Here is a 13,768-nt window from a genome sequence, read left to right as displayed (position 1 = left end):
TCGGACAAAGGGCTAGTATCCAAAATCTATAAAGAGCTCATCAAACTCCACACCCGAAAAACAAATAACCCAGTGAAGAAATGGGCAGAAGACATGAATAGACACTTCTCTAAAGAAGACATCCGGATGGCCAACAGGCACATGAAAAGATGCTCAACGTCGCTCCTCATCAGGGAAATACAAATCAAAACCACACTCAGATATCACCTCACACCGGTCAGAGTGGCCAAAATGAACAAATCAGGAGACTATAGATGCTGGAGAATGTGAGAAACGGGAACCCTCTTGCAGTGTTGGTGGGAATGCAAACTGGTGCAGCCACTCTGGAAAACAATGCGGAGGTTCCTCAGAAAATTAAAAATAGACCTACCCTATGACCCAGCAATAGCACTGCTAGGAATTTACCCAAGGGATACAGGAGTACTGATGCATAGGGGCACTTGTACCCCAATGTTTATAGCAGCACACTCAACAATAGCCAAATTGTGGAAAGAGCCTAAATGCCCATCAACTGATGAATGGATAAAGAAATTGTGGTTTATATACACAATGGAGTACTACGTGGCAATGAGAAAGAACGAAATATGGCCCTTTGTAGCAACGTGGATGGAACTGGAGAGTGTGATGCTAAGTGAAATAAGCCATACAGAGAAAGACAGATACCATATGGTTTCACTCTTATGTGGATCCCGAGAAACTTAACAGAAACCCATGGGGGAGGGGAAGAAAAAAAAAAAAGAGGTTAGAGTGGGAGAGAGCCAAAGCATAAGAGACTCTTAAAAACTGAGAAGGAACTGAGGGTTGATGGGGGGTGGGAGGGAGGGGAGGGTGGGGGATGGGTATTGAGGAGGGCACCTTTTGGGATGAGCACTGGGTGTTGTATGGAAACCAATTTGACAATGAATTTCATATATTGGAAAAAAAAAGATTAAATAAATAAATAAATAAATAAATAAATAATAAAATTGGGGGGCGCCTGGGTGGCTCAGTCAGTTAAGCGGCCGACTTCGGCTCAGGTCACGATCTCGCGGTCCGTGAGTTCGAGCCCCGCGTCGGGCTCTGTGCTGACAACTCAGAGCCTGGAGCCTGTTTCAGATTCTGTGTCTCCCTCTCTCTCTGCCCCTCCCCTGTTCATGCTCTGTCTCTCTCTGCCTCAAAAATAAATAAACGTTAAAAAAAATTTTTTTTTAAATAAATAAATAAAATTGGTGTGCCTGGGTGGCTCAGTTGGTTAAGCGTCCGACTTCAGCTCAGGACATGATCTCACAGTTTGTGAGTTCAAGCCCTGTGTCGGGCTCTGTGCTGACAGCTCAGAGCCTGGAGCCTGCTTCGGATTCTGTGTCTCCCTCTCTCTGCCCCTCCCCTGCTTGCACTCTTTCTCTCCCTCAAAATTTCTCTCCCTCAAAAAACATTAAATAATTTTTTTAAATAAAAATAAAATAAAATAAAGCATTTCCAGAAAAGTATGAAAATACTTAAGACATATGTATTGAATTTACAAGTTGAGGAATTCATGCAACTGTTACTTTTTTCCCATTCGCCATGGATTTTTAAAAAAGTAATTCTTCTTTAAGAAGAGAGAAGAATGTTAGCAATACTATTTTGTAGCTTAAAAAGACTATTTTTTGGTACAAACATCCTCTTTCTTTAGGCTTTTAAGATTCTAATTTGAGGGGCACCTGGGTGGCTCAGTCGGTTAAGTATCCAACTTCAACTCAGGTCATGATCTCACAGTCTGTGAGTTCGAGCCCTGCATCGGGCTCTGTGCTGACAGCTCAGAGCCTGGAGCCTGCTTCGGATTCTGTGTCTCCCTCTCTCTCTGACCCTCCCCCGACACGCTCTGTCTCTCTCTGTCTCAAAAATAAACATTAAAAAAAATTTTTTTTAAAGATTCTAATTTGAAAATAAACTATTAACGGTTGCATTTTCACAAATATAAGTACACACGGTCAGCCTGCAGTTAGCTAGAAAATTCCATTCTTTGGGCATTTTGTGTAAAAAAGGCTTTGCTAAAAATACTTAATAAATTAATAAATCATGAAATTGAGCTCACTTGACTGCACATGTGCCTGATTGAGCTGTAGGTTTATTGTCTTCTGAAGCACAGATTGCCTGACATTCTATCTTTGGATGAATATTGCCCGTCATGCACTTACTCTCTGAACAGTTTCATTTATTTCCCACAAGAAACTCTCCGATCCTGAAAACGCTAAAAGAAAACTGAGAGGGGGCACCTGGGGGGCTCAGTTGGTTAAGTGTCTGACTCTTGATTTCAGCTCAGGTCATGATCTCATGTTTTGTGAGTTCAAGCCCCACATAGGGCTCTGCACTGACAGTGTGGAGCCTGCTTGGGATTCTCTCTCTCTCTCTCCCTCTCTCTCTCTCTCTCTCTCTCTCCCTCCCTCCCTCCCTCCCTCCCCCCTCCTTTCTCTCTCTTTCTCAGAATAAACAAATAATTTAAAAAACAAAAAAGAAGGGGGCACCTGGGTGACTCAGTCAATTAAGCATCCGACTTCAGCTCAGGACATGATCCCACGGTTCATGAGTTCAAGCCCCACGTCAGGCTCTGTGCTAAAGCCTGGAACCTACTTCAAGTTCTGTGTCTCCTTCTCTCTCTGCCCCTCCCCTGTTCACACTCTACCTCTCTTTCTCTCTCAAAAGTGATAAATGTTTAAAAAAAAAAAAAAGGTTACCATGGAGGCTATCTTCATGTTGAATGACTTTTTTGGTCAAAGTCCACTGGCCACCCAGCCTAAGTCCTTCTAAAGCAAGATGCTAGTCTCCTCCTGATGAGAAAAAGCATCCGCTCTCCCATGGATGTGGCCTTGTCAAATTTTAAGATTGACAGCATCTATCCTTCCCATCAGAGTATTTGCTCAACAACTGATAAGAGCAAACCTTCCTTGCAGGCTAGAGAGCACAACCACCCCCCCCAATAACGTCCCTACTGAGCATTCTGAAAATTGTATCTCTTCTTCCATCTAAACTCTTTATTCATTGAGAATCTATATCAATTTGACCTAAACTGCAATGAAGTTCATATTGTTGCTATTTTGGAAGAATTTATTAAGCAAATAAGGAATATAAGTTAGATGTGGGGCTTCATGAGCTTCAGCTTATAAAGTACTCTCGGGTGCCCGGATGGCTCAGTCGGTTAAGCATCTGACTTGGGCTCAGGTCATGATCTCACGGTTCATGAGTCCAAGCCCTGCTTTCGGTGAGTCCCACTTCTCTCTCTCCCTCTCCTTCCCTCTCTGCCCCTAGCTGCACCCTCTATTAATAAATACATACATACATACATACATACATACAAAAATCACTCTCAACACACACCTCATTTTATCCTCATAACCACCCTATGAAACAAGTTTTGTTGTCCCTATTTTGCAGATGAGAAAACTACAGTTCAGTAAGGTAAGGTGACTTCCTCCAGGTTACACAGATTGGTTTGTAAGTAAGGATACAGACATCATCATCATCACTATTATTATACACAATAATAGCATTTAATATCTACTGGCCAATGATTATGTAGCAGGTATTATGTTAACTATTATATAAGCATTATTTCAGTTTATATAATCAGCCTGTATATTAGGTACCCTTACAGTTCCCATTTTATTTATTTATTTTTAATGCTTATTGATTTTTGAGGGAGAGACAGAGCATGAGCAGGTAAGGGACAGAGAGAGGGAGACACAGAATTTGAAGCAGGCTCCAGGCTCTGATCTGTCAGCACAGAGCCTAATGCGGGGATTAAACCCACAGACCTTGAGATCATGACCCGAGCCGAAGTCGGACACTCAAACGACTGAGCCACCCAGGCGCCCCCACAATTCCCATTTTAAAGATCTATGACAATTTCTCAGAGAAATAAAACACCTTTCCCAAAGCCATAAGGCTAATAAATCTTGAAATATGTTTCACCTGTCTAAAAAAATAAACTGTATTTTTTTGAAGATTTTATTTTTAAGTAATCTCTACACCCAGCATGAGGCTCAAACTCGCAACCCCGAATTCAAGAGCGGCATGCTCCACTGACCAAACCAGCTGGGTAACCCAATAAACTGTATTTTGGAAATTTGGCAAACCCCTGTCTTAAACAAAGTTATCGATAAATAATAATTCTTACCTGTTCATTATAAAAAATTTGGAAGGTGTTCTAGTGGGAATATTATTGATAATCTGAGTTACCATAAGATATGAAATTTAGTATCTTTATTCATCAACTCCTCAAAAATGCCCCCAATTTGACAGAATAAGTGGAACTTTATTATAGTTCTGGCATTTTGGAGGGATGAGAAACATCCAATATATCTTTTATTTTGAACCTTCTTTATTTTTTTAAAATTCCAGTGTAGTTAACATACAATGTTATATTAGTTTCGGGTGTACAATACAGTGATTCAACACTTGCATATACTACTCACTACTCATCAAGATAATGTACTCTTTTATGTTTATTTATTTATTTAGAGAGTGTGTACATGCAGTGTGCACCAGATACGAGTGGGGAACGGACAGAGAGAGGGAGAGACAGAATCCCAAGCAGGCTCTGCGCTGTCAGCACACAGCCCGACACGAACCATGAGATAATGACCTGAGCCAAAATCAAGAGTCAGACACTTAACTGACTGAACCACCCAGGCGCCCCAAGGTAAGTGTACTCTTAATCCCCTTCACCTATTTCACCCATCAACCTGTCCCACCACCTCCTCTCTGGTAACCATCTGTTTGTTATAGTTAAGAGTCTGTTTTATGGTTTGTCTCTCTTTTTTTTTCCTTTGTTTGTTTGTTTTGTTTCTTAAATTGTACATATGTGTGAAATCATATTCTTCCACATATGTGTGTATTTGTCTTTTTCTGGCTTCTTCTTTTTTTTTTTAAGACATTATTTTTAAGTATCTCTACACCCAACAAGGGGCTCGAACTCACAATTCTTGAGATCAAGAGTTGCATGCTCTAACCACTGAGTCAGCCAGGCACCCCCTGACTGGCTTATTTCACTTAGCATAATACTCCCTAGACCCATCCATGCTGCTGCAAATGGCAAGATTTCATTCTTTTTATTGCTGAATAATATTCCATTGTATATATACCACATCTTCTTTATCCATTCATCTATCTTGGACTGTGTCCATAGTTTGGCTATTGTAAATAACGCTTCAATAAACACTGGGGTGCATATATCCCTTTGAATTAGTGTTTTCATATTCTTTGGGTTAATACCCAGTAGTGTGATTACTGGATCATAGGGTAGTTCCATTTTCAGTTTTTTGAGCAACCTCCATACTGTCTTTTACAGTGGCTGCACCAGTTTGCATTTCCACCAATGATGCACAAATATTCATTTTTGTCCACATCCTCACCAACACTTGTTTCTTGTGAGTGTTTTTTTTTTTTGTTAAGTAAACTCTATACCCAACGTGGGGCTCAAATTCACAACCCTGAGATCAAGAGTCACATGTTCGGGAGGTATCCGGAAGATGGCGGCGTAGGAGGACGCGGGGCTCACAGCGCGTCCTGCCGATCACTTAGATTCCACCTACACCTGCCTAAAGAACCCAGAAAACCGCCAGAGGATTAGCAGAAGGGAGTCTCCGGAGTCAAGCGCAGACTAGAGGCCCACGGAAGAGGGTAGGAAGGGCGGCGAGGCGGTGCGCGCTCCACGGACTGGCGGGAGGGAGCCGGGGCGGAGGGGCGGCTCGCCGGCCAAGCGGAGCCCCCGAGTCTGGCTGGCAAAAGCGGAGGGGCCGGACAGACTGTGTTCCGACAGCAAGCGCGACTTCGCGTCTGGGAGGTCATAAGTTAACAGCTCTGCTCGGAAAGCGGGAAGGCTGGAGGACAAAGGGAGGGAGAGCTGCTGAGCCCCCGGACGGCAGAGCTCAGCTTGGCGGGGAACAAAGGCGCCAGCGCCATCTCCCCCGCCCATCCCCCAGCCAAAATCCCAAAGGGAACCAGTTCCTGCCAGGGAACTTGCTCGCTCCGCGCAAACACCCAACTCTGTGCTTCTGCGGAGCCAAACCTCCGGCAGCGGATCTGACTCCCTCCCGCTGCCACAGGGCCCCTCCTGAAGTGGATCACCTAAGGAGAAGCGAGCTAAGCCTGCCCCTCCAGCCCCCGTGCACCTTGCCTACCCACCCCAGCTAATACACCAGATCCCCAGCAACACAAGCCTGGCAGTGTGCAAGTAGCCCAGACGGGACACGCCACCCCACAGTGAATCCCGCCCCTAGGAGAGGGGAAGAGAAGGCACACACCAGTCTGACTGTGGCCCCAGCAGTGGGCTGGGGGCAGACATCGGGTCGGACTGCGGCCCCGCCCACTAACTCCAGTTATACACGACAGCACAGGGGAAGTGCACTGCAGGTCCTCACCACGCCAGGGACTCTCCAAAATGACCAAACGGAAGAATTCCCCTCAGAAGAATCTCCAGGAAATAACAACAGCTAATGAACTGATCAAAAAGGATTTAAATAATATAACAGAAAGTGAATTTAGAATAATAGTCATAAAATTAATCGCTGGGCTTGAAAACAGTATACAGGACAGCAGAGAATCTCTTGCCACAAAGAACGAGGGACTAAGGAACAGTCACGAGGAGTTGAAAAACGCTTTAAACGAATTGCAAAACAAAATGGAATCCACGATGGCTCGGCTTGAAGAGGCAGAGGAGAGAATAGGTGAACTAGAAGATAAAGTTATGGAGAAAGAGGAAGCTGAAAGAAAGAGAGATAAAAAAAATCCAGGAGTATGAGGGGAAAATTAGAGAACTAAGTGATACACTAAAAAAAAATAATATACGCATAATTGGTATCCCAGAGGAGGAAGAGAGAGGGAAGGGTGCTGAAGGGGTACTTGAACAAATTATAGCTGAGAACTTCCCTGAACTGGGGAAGGAAAAAGGCATTGAAATCCAAGAGGCACAGAGAACTCCCTTCAGACGTAACTTGAATCGATCTTCTGCACGACATATCATAGTGAAACTGGCAAAATACAAGGATAAAGAGAAAATTCTGAAAGCAGCAAGGGATAAACGTGCCCTCACATATAAAGGGAGACCTATAAGACTCGTGACTGATCTCTCCTTTGAAACTTGGCAGGCCAGAAAGGCTTGGCACGATATCTACAGTGTGCTAAACAGAAAAAATATGCAGCCGAGAATCCTTTATCCAGCAAGTCTGTCATTTAGAATAGAAGGAGAGATAAAGGTCTTCCCAAACAAACAAAAACTGAAGGAATTTGTCACCACGAAACCAGCCCTACAAGAGATCCTAAGGGGGATCCTGTGAGACAAAGTACCAGAGACATCACTACAAGCATAAAACATACAGACATCACAATGACTCTAAACCCATATCTTTCTATAATAACACTGAATGTAAATGGATTAAATGCGCCAACCAAAAGACATAGGGTATAAGAATGGATAAAAAAACAAGACCCATCTATTTGCTGTCTACAAGAGACTCATTTTAGATCTGAGGACACCTTTAGATTGAGAGTGAGGGGATGGAGAACTATTTATCATGCTCCTGGAAGCCAAAAGAAAGCTGGAGTAGCCATACTTATATCAGACAAACTAGACTTTAAATTAAAGGCTGTAACAAGAGATGAAGAAGGGCATTATATAATAATCACAGGGTCTATCCACCAGGAAGAGCTAACTATTATAAATGTCTATGCGCCAAATACCCGAGCCCCCAGATATATAAAACAATTACTCATAAACATAAGCAACCTTATTGATAAGAATGTGGTCATTGCAGGGGACTTTAACACCCCACTTACAGAAATGGATAGATCATCTAGACACACAGTCAATAAAGAAACAAGGGCCCTGAATGATACATTGGATCAGATGGACTTGACAGATATATTTAGAACTCTGCATCCCAAAGCAACAGAATATACTTTCTTCTCGAGTGCACATGGAACATTCTCCAAGATAGATCATATACTGGGTCACAAAACAGCCCTTCATAAGTTTACAAGAATTGAAATTATACCATGCATACTTTCAGACCACAATGCTATGAAGCTTGAAATCAACCACAGGAAAAAGTCTGGAAAACCTCCAAAAGCATGGAGGTTAAAGAACACCCTACTAACGAATGAGTGGGTCAACCAGGCAATTAGAGAAGAAATTAAAACATATATGGAAACAAACGAAAATGAAAATACAACAATCCAAACGCTTTGGGATGCAGCGAAGGCAGTCCTGAGAGGAAAATACATTGCAATCCAGGCCTATCTCAAGAAACAAGAAAAATCCCAAATACACAATCTAACAGCACACCTAAAGGAAATAGAAGCAGAACAGCAAAGGCAGCCTAAACCCAGCAGAAGAAGAGAAATAATAAAGATCAGAGCAGAAATAAACAATATAGAATCTAAAAAAACTGTAGAGCAGATCAACGAAACCAAGAGTTGGTTTTTTGAAAAAATAAACAAAATTGACAAACCTCTAGCCAGGCTTCTCAAAAAGAAAAGGGAGATGACCCAAATAGATAAAATCATGAATGAAAATGGAATGATTACAACCAATCCCTCAGAGATACAAACAATTATCAGGGAATACTATGAAAAATTATATGCCAGCAAATTGGACAACCTGGAAGAAATGGACAAATTTCTAAACACCCACACTCTTCCAAAACTCAATCAGGAGGAAATAGAAAGCTTGAACAGACCCATAACCAGCGAAGAAATTGAATCGGTTATCAAAAATCTCCCAACAAATAAGAGTCCAGGACCAGATGGCTTCCCAGGGGAGTTCTACCAGACATTTAAAGCAGAGATAATACCTATCCTTCTCAAGCTATTCCAAGAAATAGAAAGGGAAGGAAAACTTCCAGACTCATTCTATGAAGCCAGTATTACTTTGATTCCTAAACCAGACAGAGACCCAGTAAAAAAAGAGAACTACAGGCCAATATCCCTGATGAATATGGATGCAAAAATTCTTAATAAGATACTAGCAAATCGAATTCAACAGCATATAAAAAGAATTATTCACCATGATCAAGTGGGATTCATTCCTGGGATGCAGGGCTGGTTCAACATTCGCAAATCGATCAACGTGATACATCACATTAACAGAAAAAAAGAGAAGAACCATATGATCCTGTCAATCGATGCAGAAAAGGCCTTTGACAAAATCCAGCACCCTTTCTTAATAAAAACCCTTGAGAAAGTCGGGATAGAAGGAACATACTTAAAGATCATAAAGGCCATTTATGAAAAGCCCACAGCTAACATCATCCTCAACGGGGAAAAACTGAGAGCTTTTTCCCTGAGATCAGGAACACGACAGGGATGCCCACTGTCACCGCTGCTGTTTAATATAGTGCTGGAAGTTCTAGCATCAGCAATCAGACAACAAAAGGAAATCAAAGGCATCAAAATTGGCAAAGATGAAGTCAAGCTTTCACTTTTTGCAGATGACATGATATTATACATGGAAAATCCGATAGACTCCACCAAAAGTCTGCTAGAACTGATACATGAATTCAGCAAAGTTGCAGGATACAAAATCAACGTGCAGAAATCAGTTGCATTCTTATACACTAACAATGAAGCAACAGAAAGACAAATGAAGAAACTGATCCCATTCACAATTGCACCAAGAAGCATAAAATACCTAGGAATAAATCTAACCAAAGATGTAAAAGATCTGTATGCTGAAAACTATAGAAAGCTTATGCAGGTAATTGAAGAAGATATAAAGAAATGGAAAGACATTCCCTGCTCATGGATTGGAAGAATAAATATTGTCAAAATGTCAATACTACCCAAAGCTATCTACACATTCAATGCAATCCCAATCAAAATTGCACCAGCATTCTTCTCAAAACTAGAACAAGCAATCCTAAAATTCATATGGAACCACAAAAGGCCCCGAATAGCCAAAGTAATTTTGAAGAAGAAGACCAAAGCAGGAGGCATCACAATCCCAGACTTTAGCCTCTACTACAAAGCTGTCATCATCAAGACAGCATGGTATTGGCATAAAAACAGACACATAGACCAATGGAATAGAATAGAAACCCCAGAACTAGACCCACAAACGTATGGCCAACTCATCTTTGACAAAGCAGGAAAGAACATCCAATGGAAAAAAGACAGTCTCTTTAACAAATGGTGCTGGGAGAACTGGACAGCAACATGCAGAAGGTTGAAACTAGACCACTTTCTCACACCATTCACAAAAATAAACTCAAAATGGATAAAGGACCTGAATGTGAGACAGGAAACCATCAAAACCTTAGAGGAGAAAGCAGGAAAAGACCTCTCTGACCTCAGCCGTAGCAATCTCTTACTCGGCACATCCCCAAAGGCAAGGGAATTAAAAGCAAAAGTGAATTACTGGGACCTTATGAAGATAAAAAGCTTCTGCACAGCAAAGGAAACAACCAACAAAACTAAAAGGCAACCAACGGAATGGGAAAAGATATTTGCAAATGACACATCGGACAAAGGGCTAGTATCCAAAATCTATAAAGAGCTCATCAAACTCCACACCAGAAAAACAAATAACCCAGTGAAGAAATGGGCAGAAAACATGAATAGACACTTCTCTAAAGAAGACATCCGGATGGCCAACAGGCACATGAAAAGATGTTCAACGTCGCTCCTTATCAGGGAAATACAAATCAAAACCACACTCAGATACCACCTCACGCCAGTCAGAGTGGCCAAAATGAAGAAATCAGGAGACTATAGATGCTGGAGAGGATGTGGAGAAACAGGAACCCTCTTGCACTGTTGGTGGGAATGCAAATTGGTGCAGCCGCTCTGGAAAGCAGTGTGGAGGTTCCTCAGAAAATTAAAAATAGACCTACCCTATGACCCAGCAATAGCACTGCTAGGAATTTATCCAAGGGATACAGGAGTACTGATGCATAGGGGCACCTGTACCCCAATGTTTATAGCGGCACTCTCAACAATAGCCAAATTATGGAAAGAGCCTAAATGTCCATCAACTGATGAATGGATAAAGAAATTGTGGTTTATATACACAATGGAATACTACGTGGCAATGAGAAAAAATGAAATATGGCCTTTTGTAGCAACATGGATGGAACTGGAGAGTGTGATGCTAAGTGAAATAAGCCATACAGAGAAAGACAGATACCATATGGTTTCACTCTTATGTGGATCCTGAGAAACATAACAGAAACCCATGGGGGAGGGGAAGGAAAAAAAAAAAAAAAAGAGGTTAGAGTGGGAGAGAGCCAAAGCATTAGAGACTGTTAAAAACTGAGAACAAACTGAGGGTTGATGGGGGGTGGGAGGGAGGGCAGGGTGAGAGGGAGGGCAGGGTGGGTGATGGGTATTGAGGAGGGCACCTTTTGGGATGAGCACTGGGTGTTGTATGGAAACCAATTTGACAGTAAATTTCATATATTAAAAAATAAAAAAAAATAAAAAATAAATAAATAAATAAATAAATAAATAAATAAATAAATAAATAAATAAATAAAAGAGTCACATGTTCTACCAACTGAGCCAGACAGGTGCCCCTCTTGTGTTTTTGGTTTTAGCCATTGTGACAGGTGTGAAGTGATATCTCACTGTGGCATTAATTTGCATTTCACTGATGATGAGTGATGTTGAGTATCTTTTCATGTGTCTGTTGGCCATCTGGATGTCTTCTTTGGAGAAATGTCTGTTCATGTCTTCTTCCCATTTTTAAATTGGATTATTTGGTTTTTTGGTGTTGAGTTGTGTAAGTTCTTCATATATATTGGATACTTTAACCCAATATACTTTTATACCACTTATCAGATGTGTCCTTTGAAAATATCCTCTCCATTCCATAGGTTGTCTTTTAGTTTTATTGGTTGTTTCCTTTGCTGTGCAGAAGCTTTTTATTTTGATGTAGTCCCAATAGTTTGTTTTTGTTTTTGTTTAACTTGTCTTAGGAGGCATATCAAGAAGGATGTCGCTATAACCAATGTCAGAGAAATTACTACCTGTGCTCTCTTTTAGGATTTTTATGGTTTCGGGTCTCACATTTAGGTCCTTAATCCATTTGGGGTTTATTTTTGTGTATGGTGTAAGAAAGTGGTCCAGTTTCATTCTTTTGCATGTCACTGTCCAGTTTTCCCAGGACCATTTGTGAAGGGACTTTTTCCCATTGCATATTCTTGCCTTCTTTGTTGAAGATGAAAAGAGATATCCTTGTTATGATTGCTTTCATTTGCTTTTAGTCATATTTAATTTATTTTGAAATTTCAAACTGCATGGAAAAAAGGATGTGAAATTCTATACATATCAAAAGGCAGAAAAAATATCATTGCTATAGTTGATTCTCCTCCCCTATGTGCATACATGCATGTACACACACACCAGAGTAACCCATAGCCAACTAAGCCCCTACTACATGTCTTCCAGCTCATAGCATTAGAACACGTAATACTCCTGAAGCAAACAACATGACTGGAGAAATAAAGCTCACACAAGAAGAGCTGAGGGAACGGTTAAAACAACACGTGCGACCCAATGATCAAGTCTTTGGGCCATTCATCAGAATGATCTTGGGAACTTGTTCAAATACAAGTACCCCAGCCACATCTGCAGAGATTCTGACAGAGGGAGTCTGGCTAGGTACTGCTCAAATTCACTGAGAGAGGCTCATTAATCCTGGGGATAGAACCGAAGAGTACGGTTTCCTAATGTCTTGTTTTCAAAGCAGGGCTTAAAGGCAAACATGGTGGTCATTAATAAATACAGAGGGCACATTCATCCAATTTACAGAGGAAGCAAGTATGGGAGGGACAGCGACAGAAACTAACCCTGATAGTCTATCTGCAGTCCCATGAACAAATCAACCAACAAGTAGAATTACTTGAGCACCACTGCATGCCTCACGAAGGTAGTAGAAAATAGTATAATATTCATATCTCAGGGCACCTGGGTGGCTCAGTCCGTTGAGTGACCAACTCTTGATTTCCGCTCAGGTCATAATCTCACGGTTTGCAGGTTGGAGCCCCGCATCAGGCTCAGTGCTGACAGTGGGCAGCCTGCTTGGGATCCTCTCTCTCTCTGCCCCTCCCCTGCTCTCTCTTGAAATAAGTAAAATAAACATTTAAAAACTTTAATAAATAAAGAAATAAATAAAAAGGCCAAGGCATTGCATCCCTACACAGGATAGCTCTGGTGAACAGTCCTTGCTCCAGAACTTCCCTACCACATTGGCCAAAGCCGTGGCTGGCTTGTTTCGCAGTTCAACTTCCTCTGCTCAATTCTGCTTCCTCTCCTTTCACTTTGCCGGTATTACTAAATCCCTAACAAATAGCTTGAACCTCAAGCTTTGTCCAGGTCCCTAGTACTAAGGATAAATCTGACGACAGAAAGGCAGGAGAGGGAAGCCTTATCCCTGAGGAGAAATATCCATCAATATAGAAGACTGGTATCCTAATGCATTAGGATACACTACAATCTTGGAATGATCTACAGCCCTTAACAAGAAAGATGTAAAAGTATATTTGCTGGCATGATAGAATGTCCAAAATATATTGTCATCTAAATTTTAAAGAGCAAGTTTTGGAACAGCTTTTGTAATATGTCCTCCTTTTTAAAGTTAACATAGTGTAGACTCATTTTAAATAAATTTGAATTATAAGAATTTGAAATACTTTGATATAAAAATATTTTAGTCCCAGTTTATGTACAACATTCAAAATAATGCAAATCTCCCCAAATTAAAATGTCACCAAGAATCACATCATTTCAAAGCCGGAAGGCCAAATGGATTGTAAGC

Source organism: Panthera tigris, chromosome X, assembly GCF_018350195.1.
Source record: "Panthera tigris isolate Pti1 chromosome X, P.tigris_Pti1_mat1.1, whole genome shotgun sequence".
In the NCBI taxonomy this organism is placed as follows: domain Eukaryota; kingdom Metazoa; phylum Chordata; class Mammalia; order Carnivora; family Felidae; genus Panthera; species Panthera tigris.
This window is presented reverse-complemented; position numbering follows the sequence as displayed.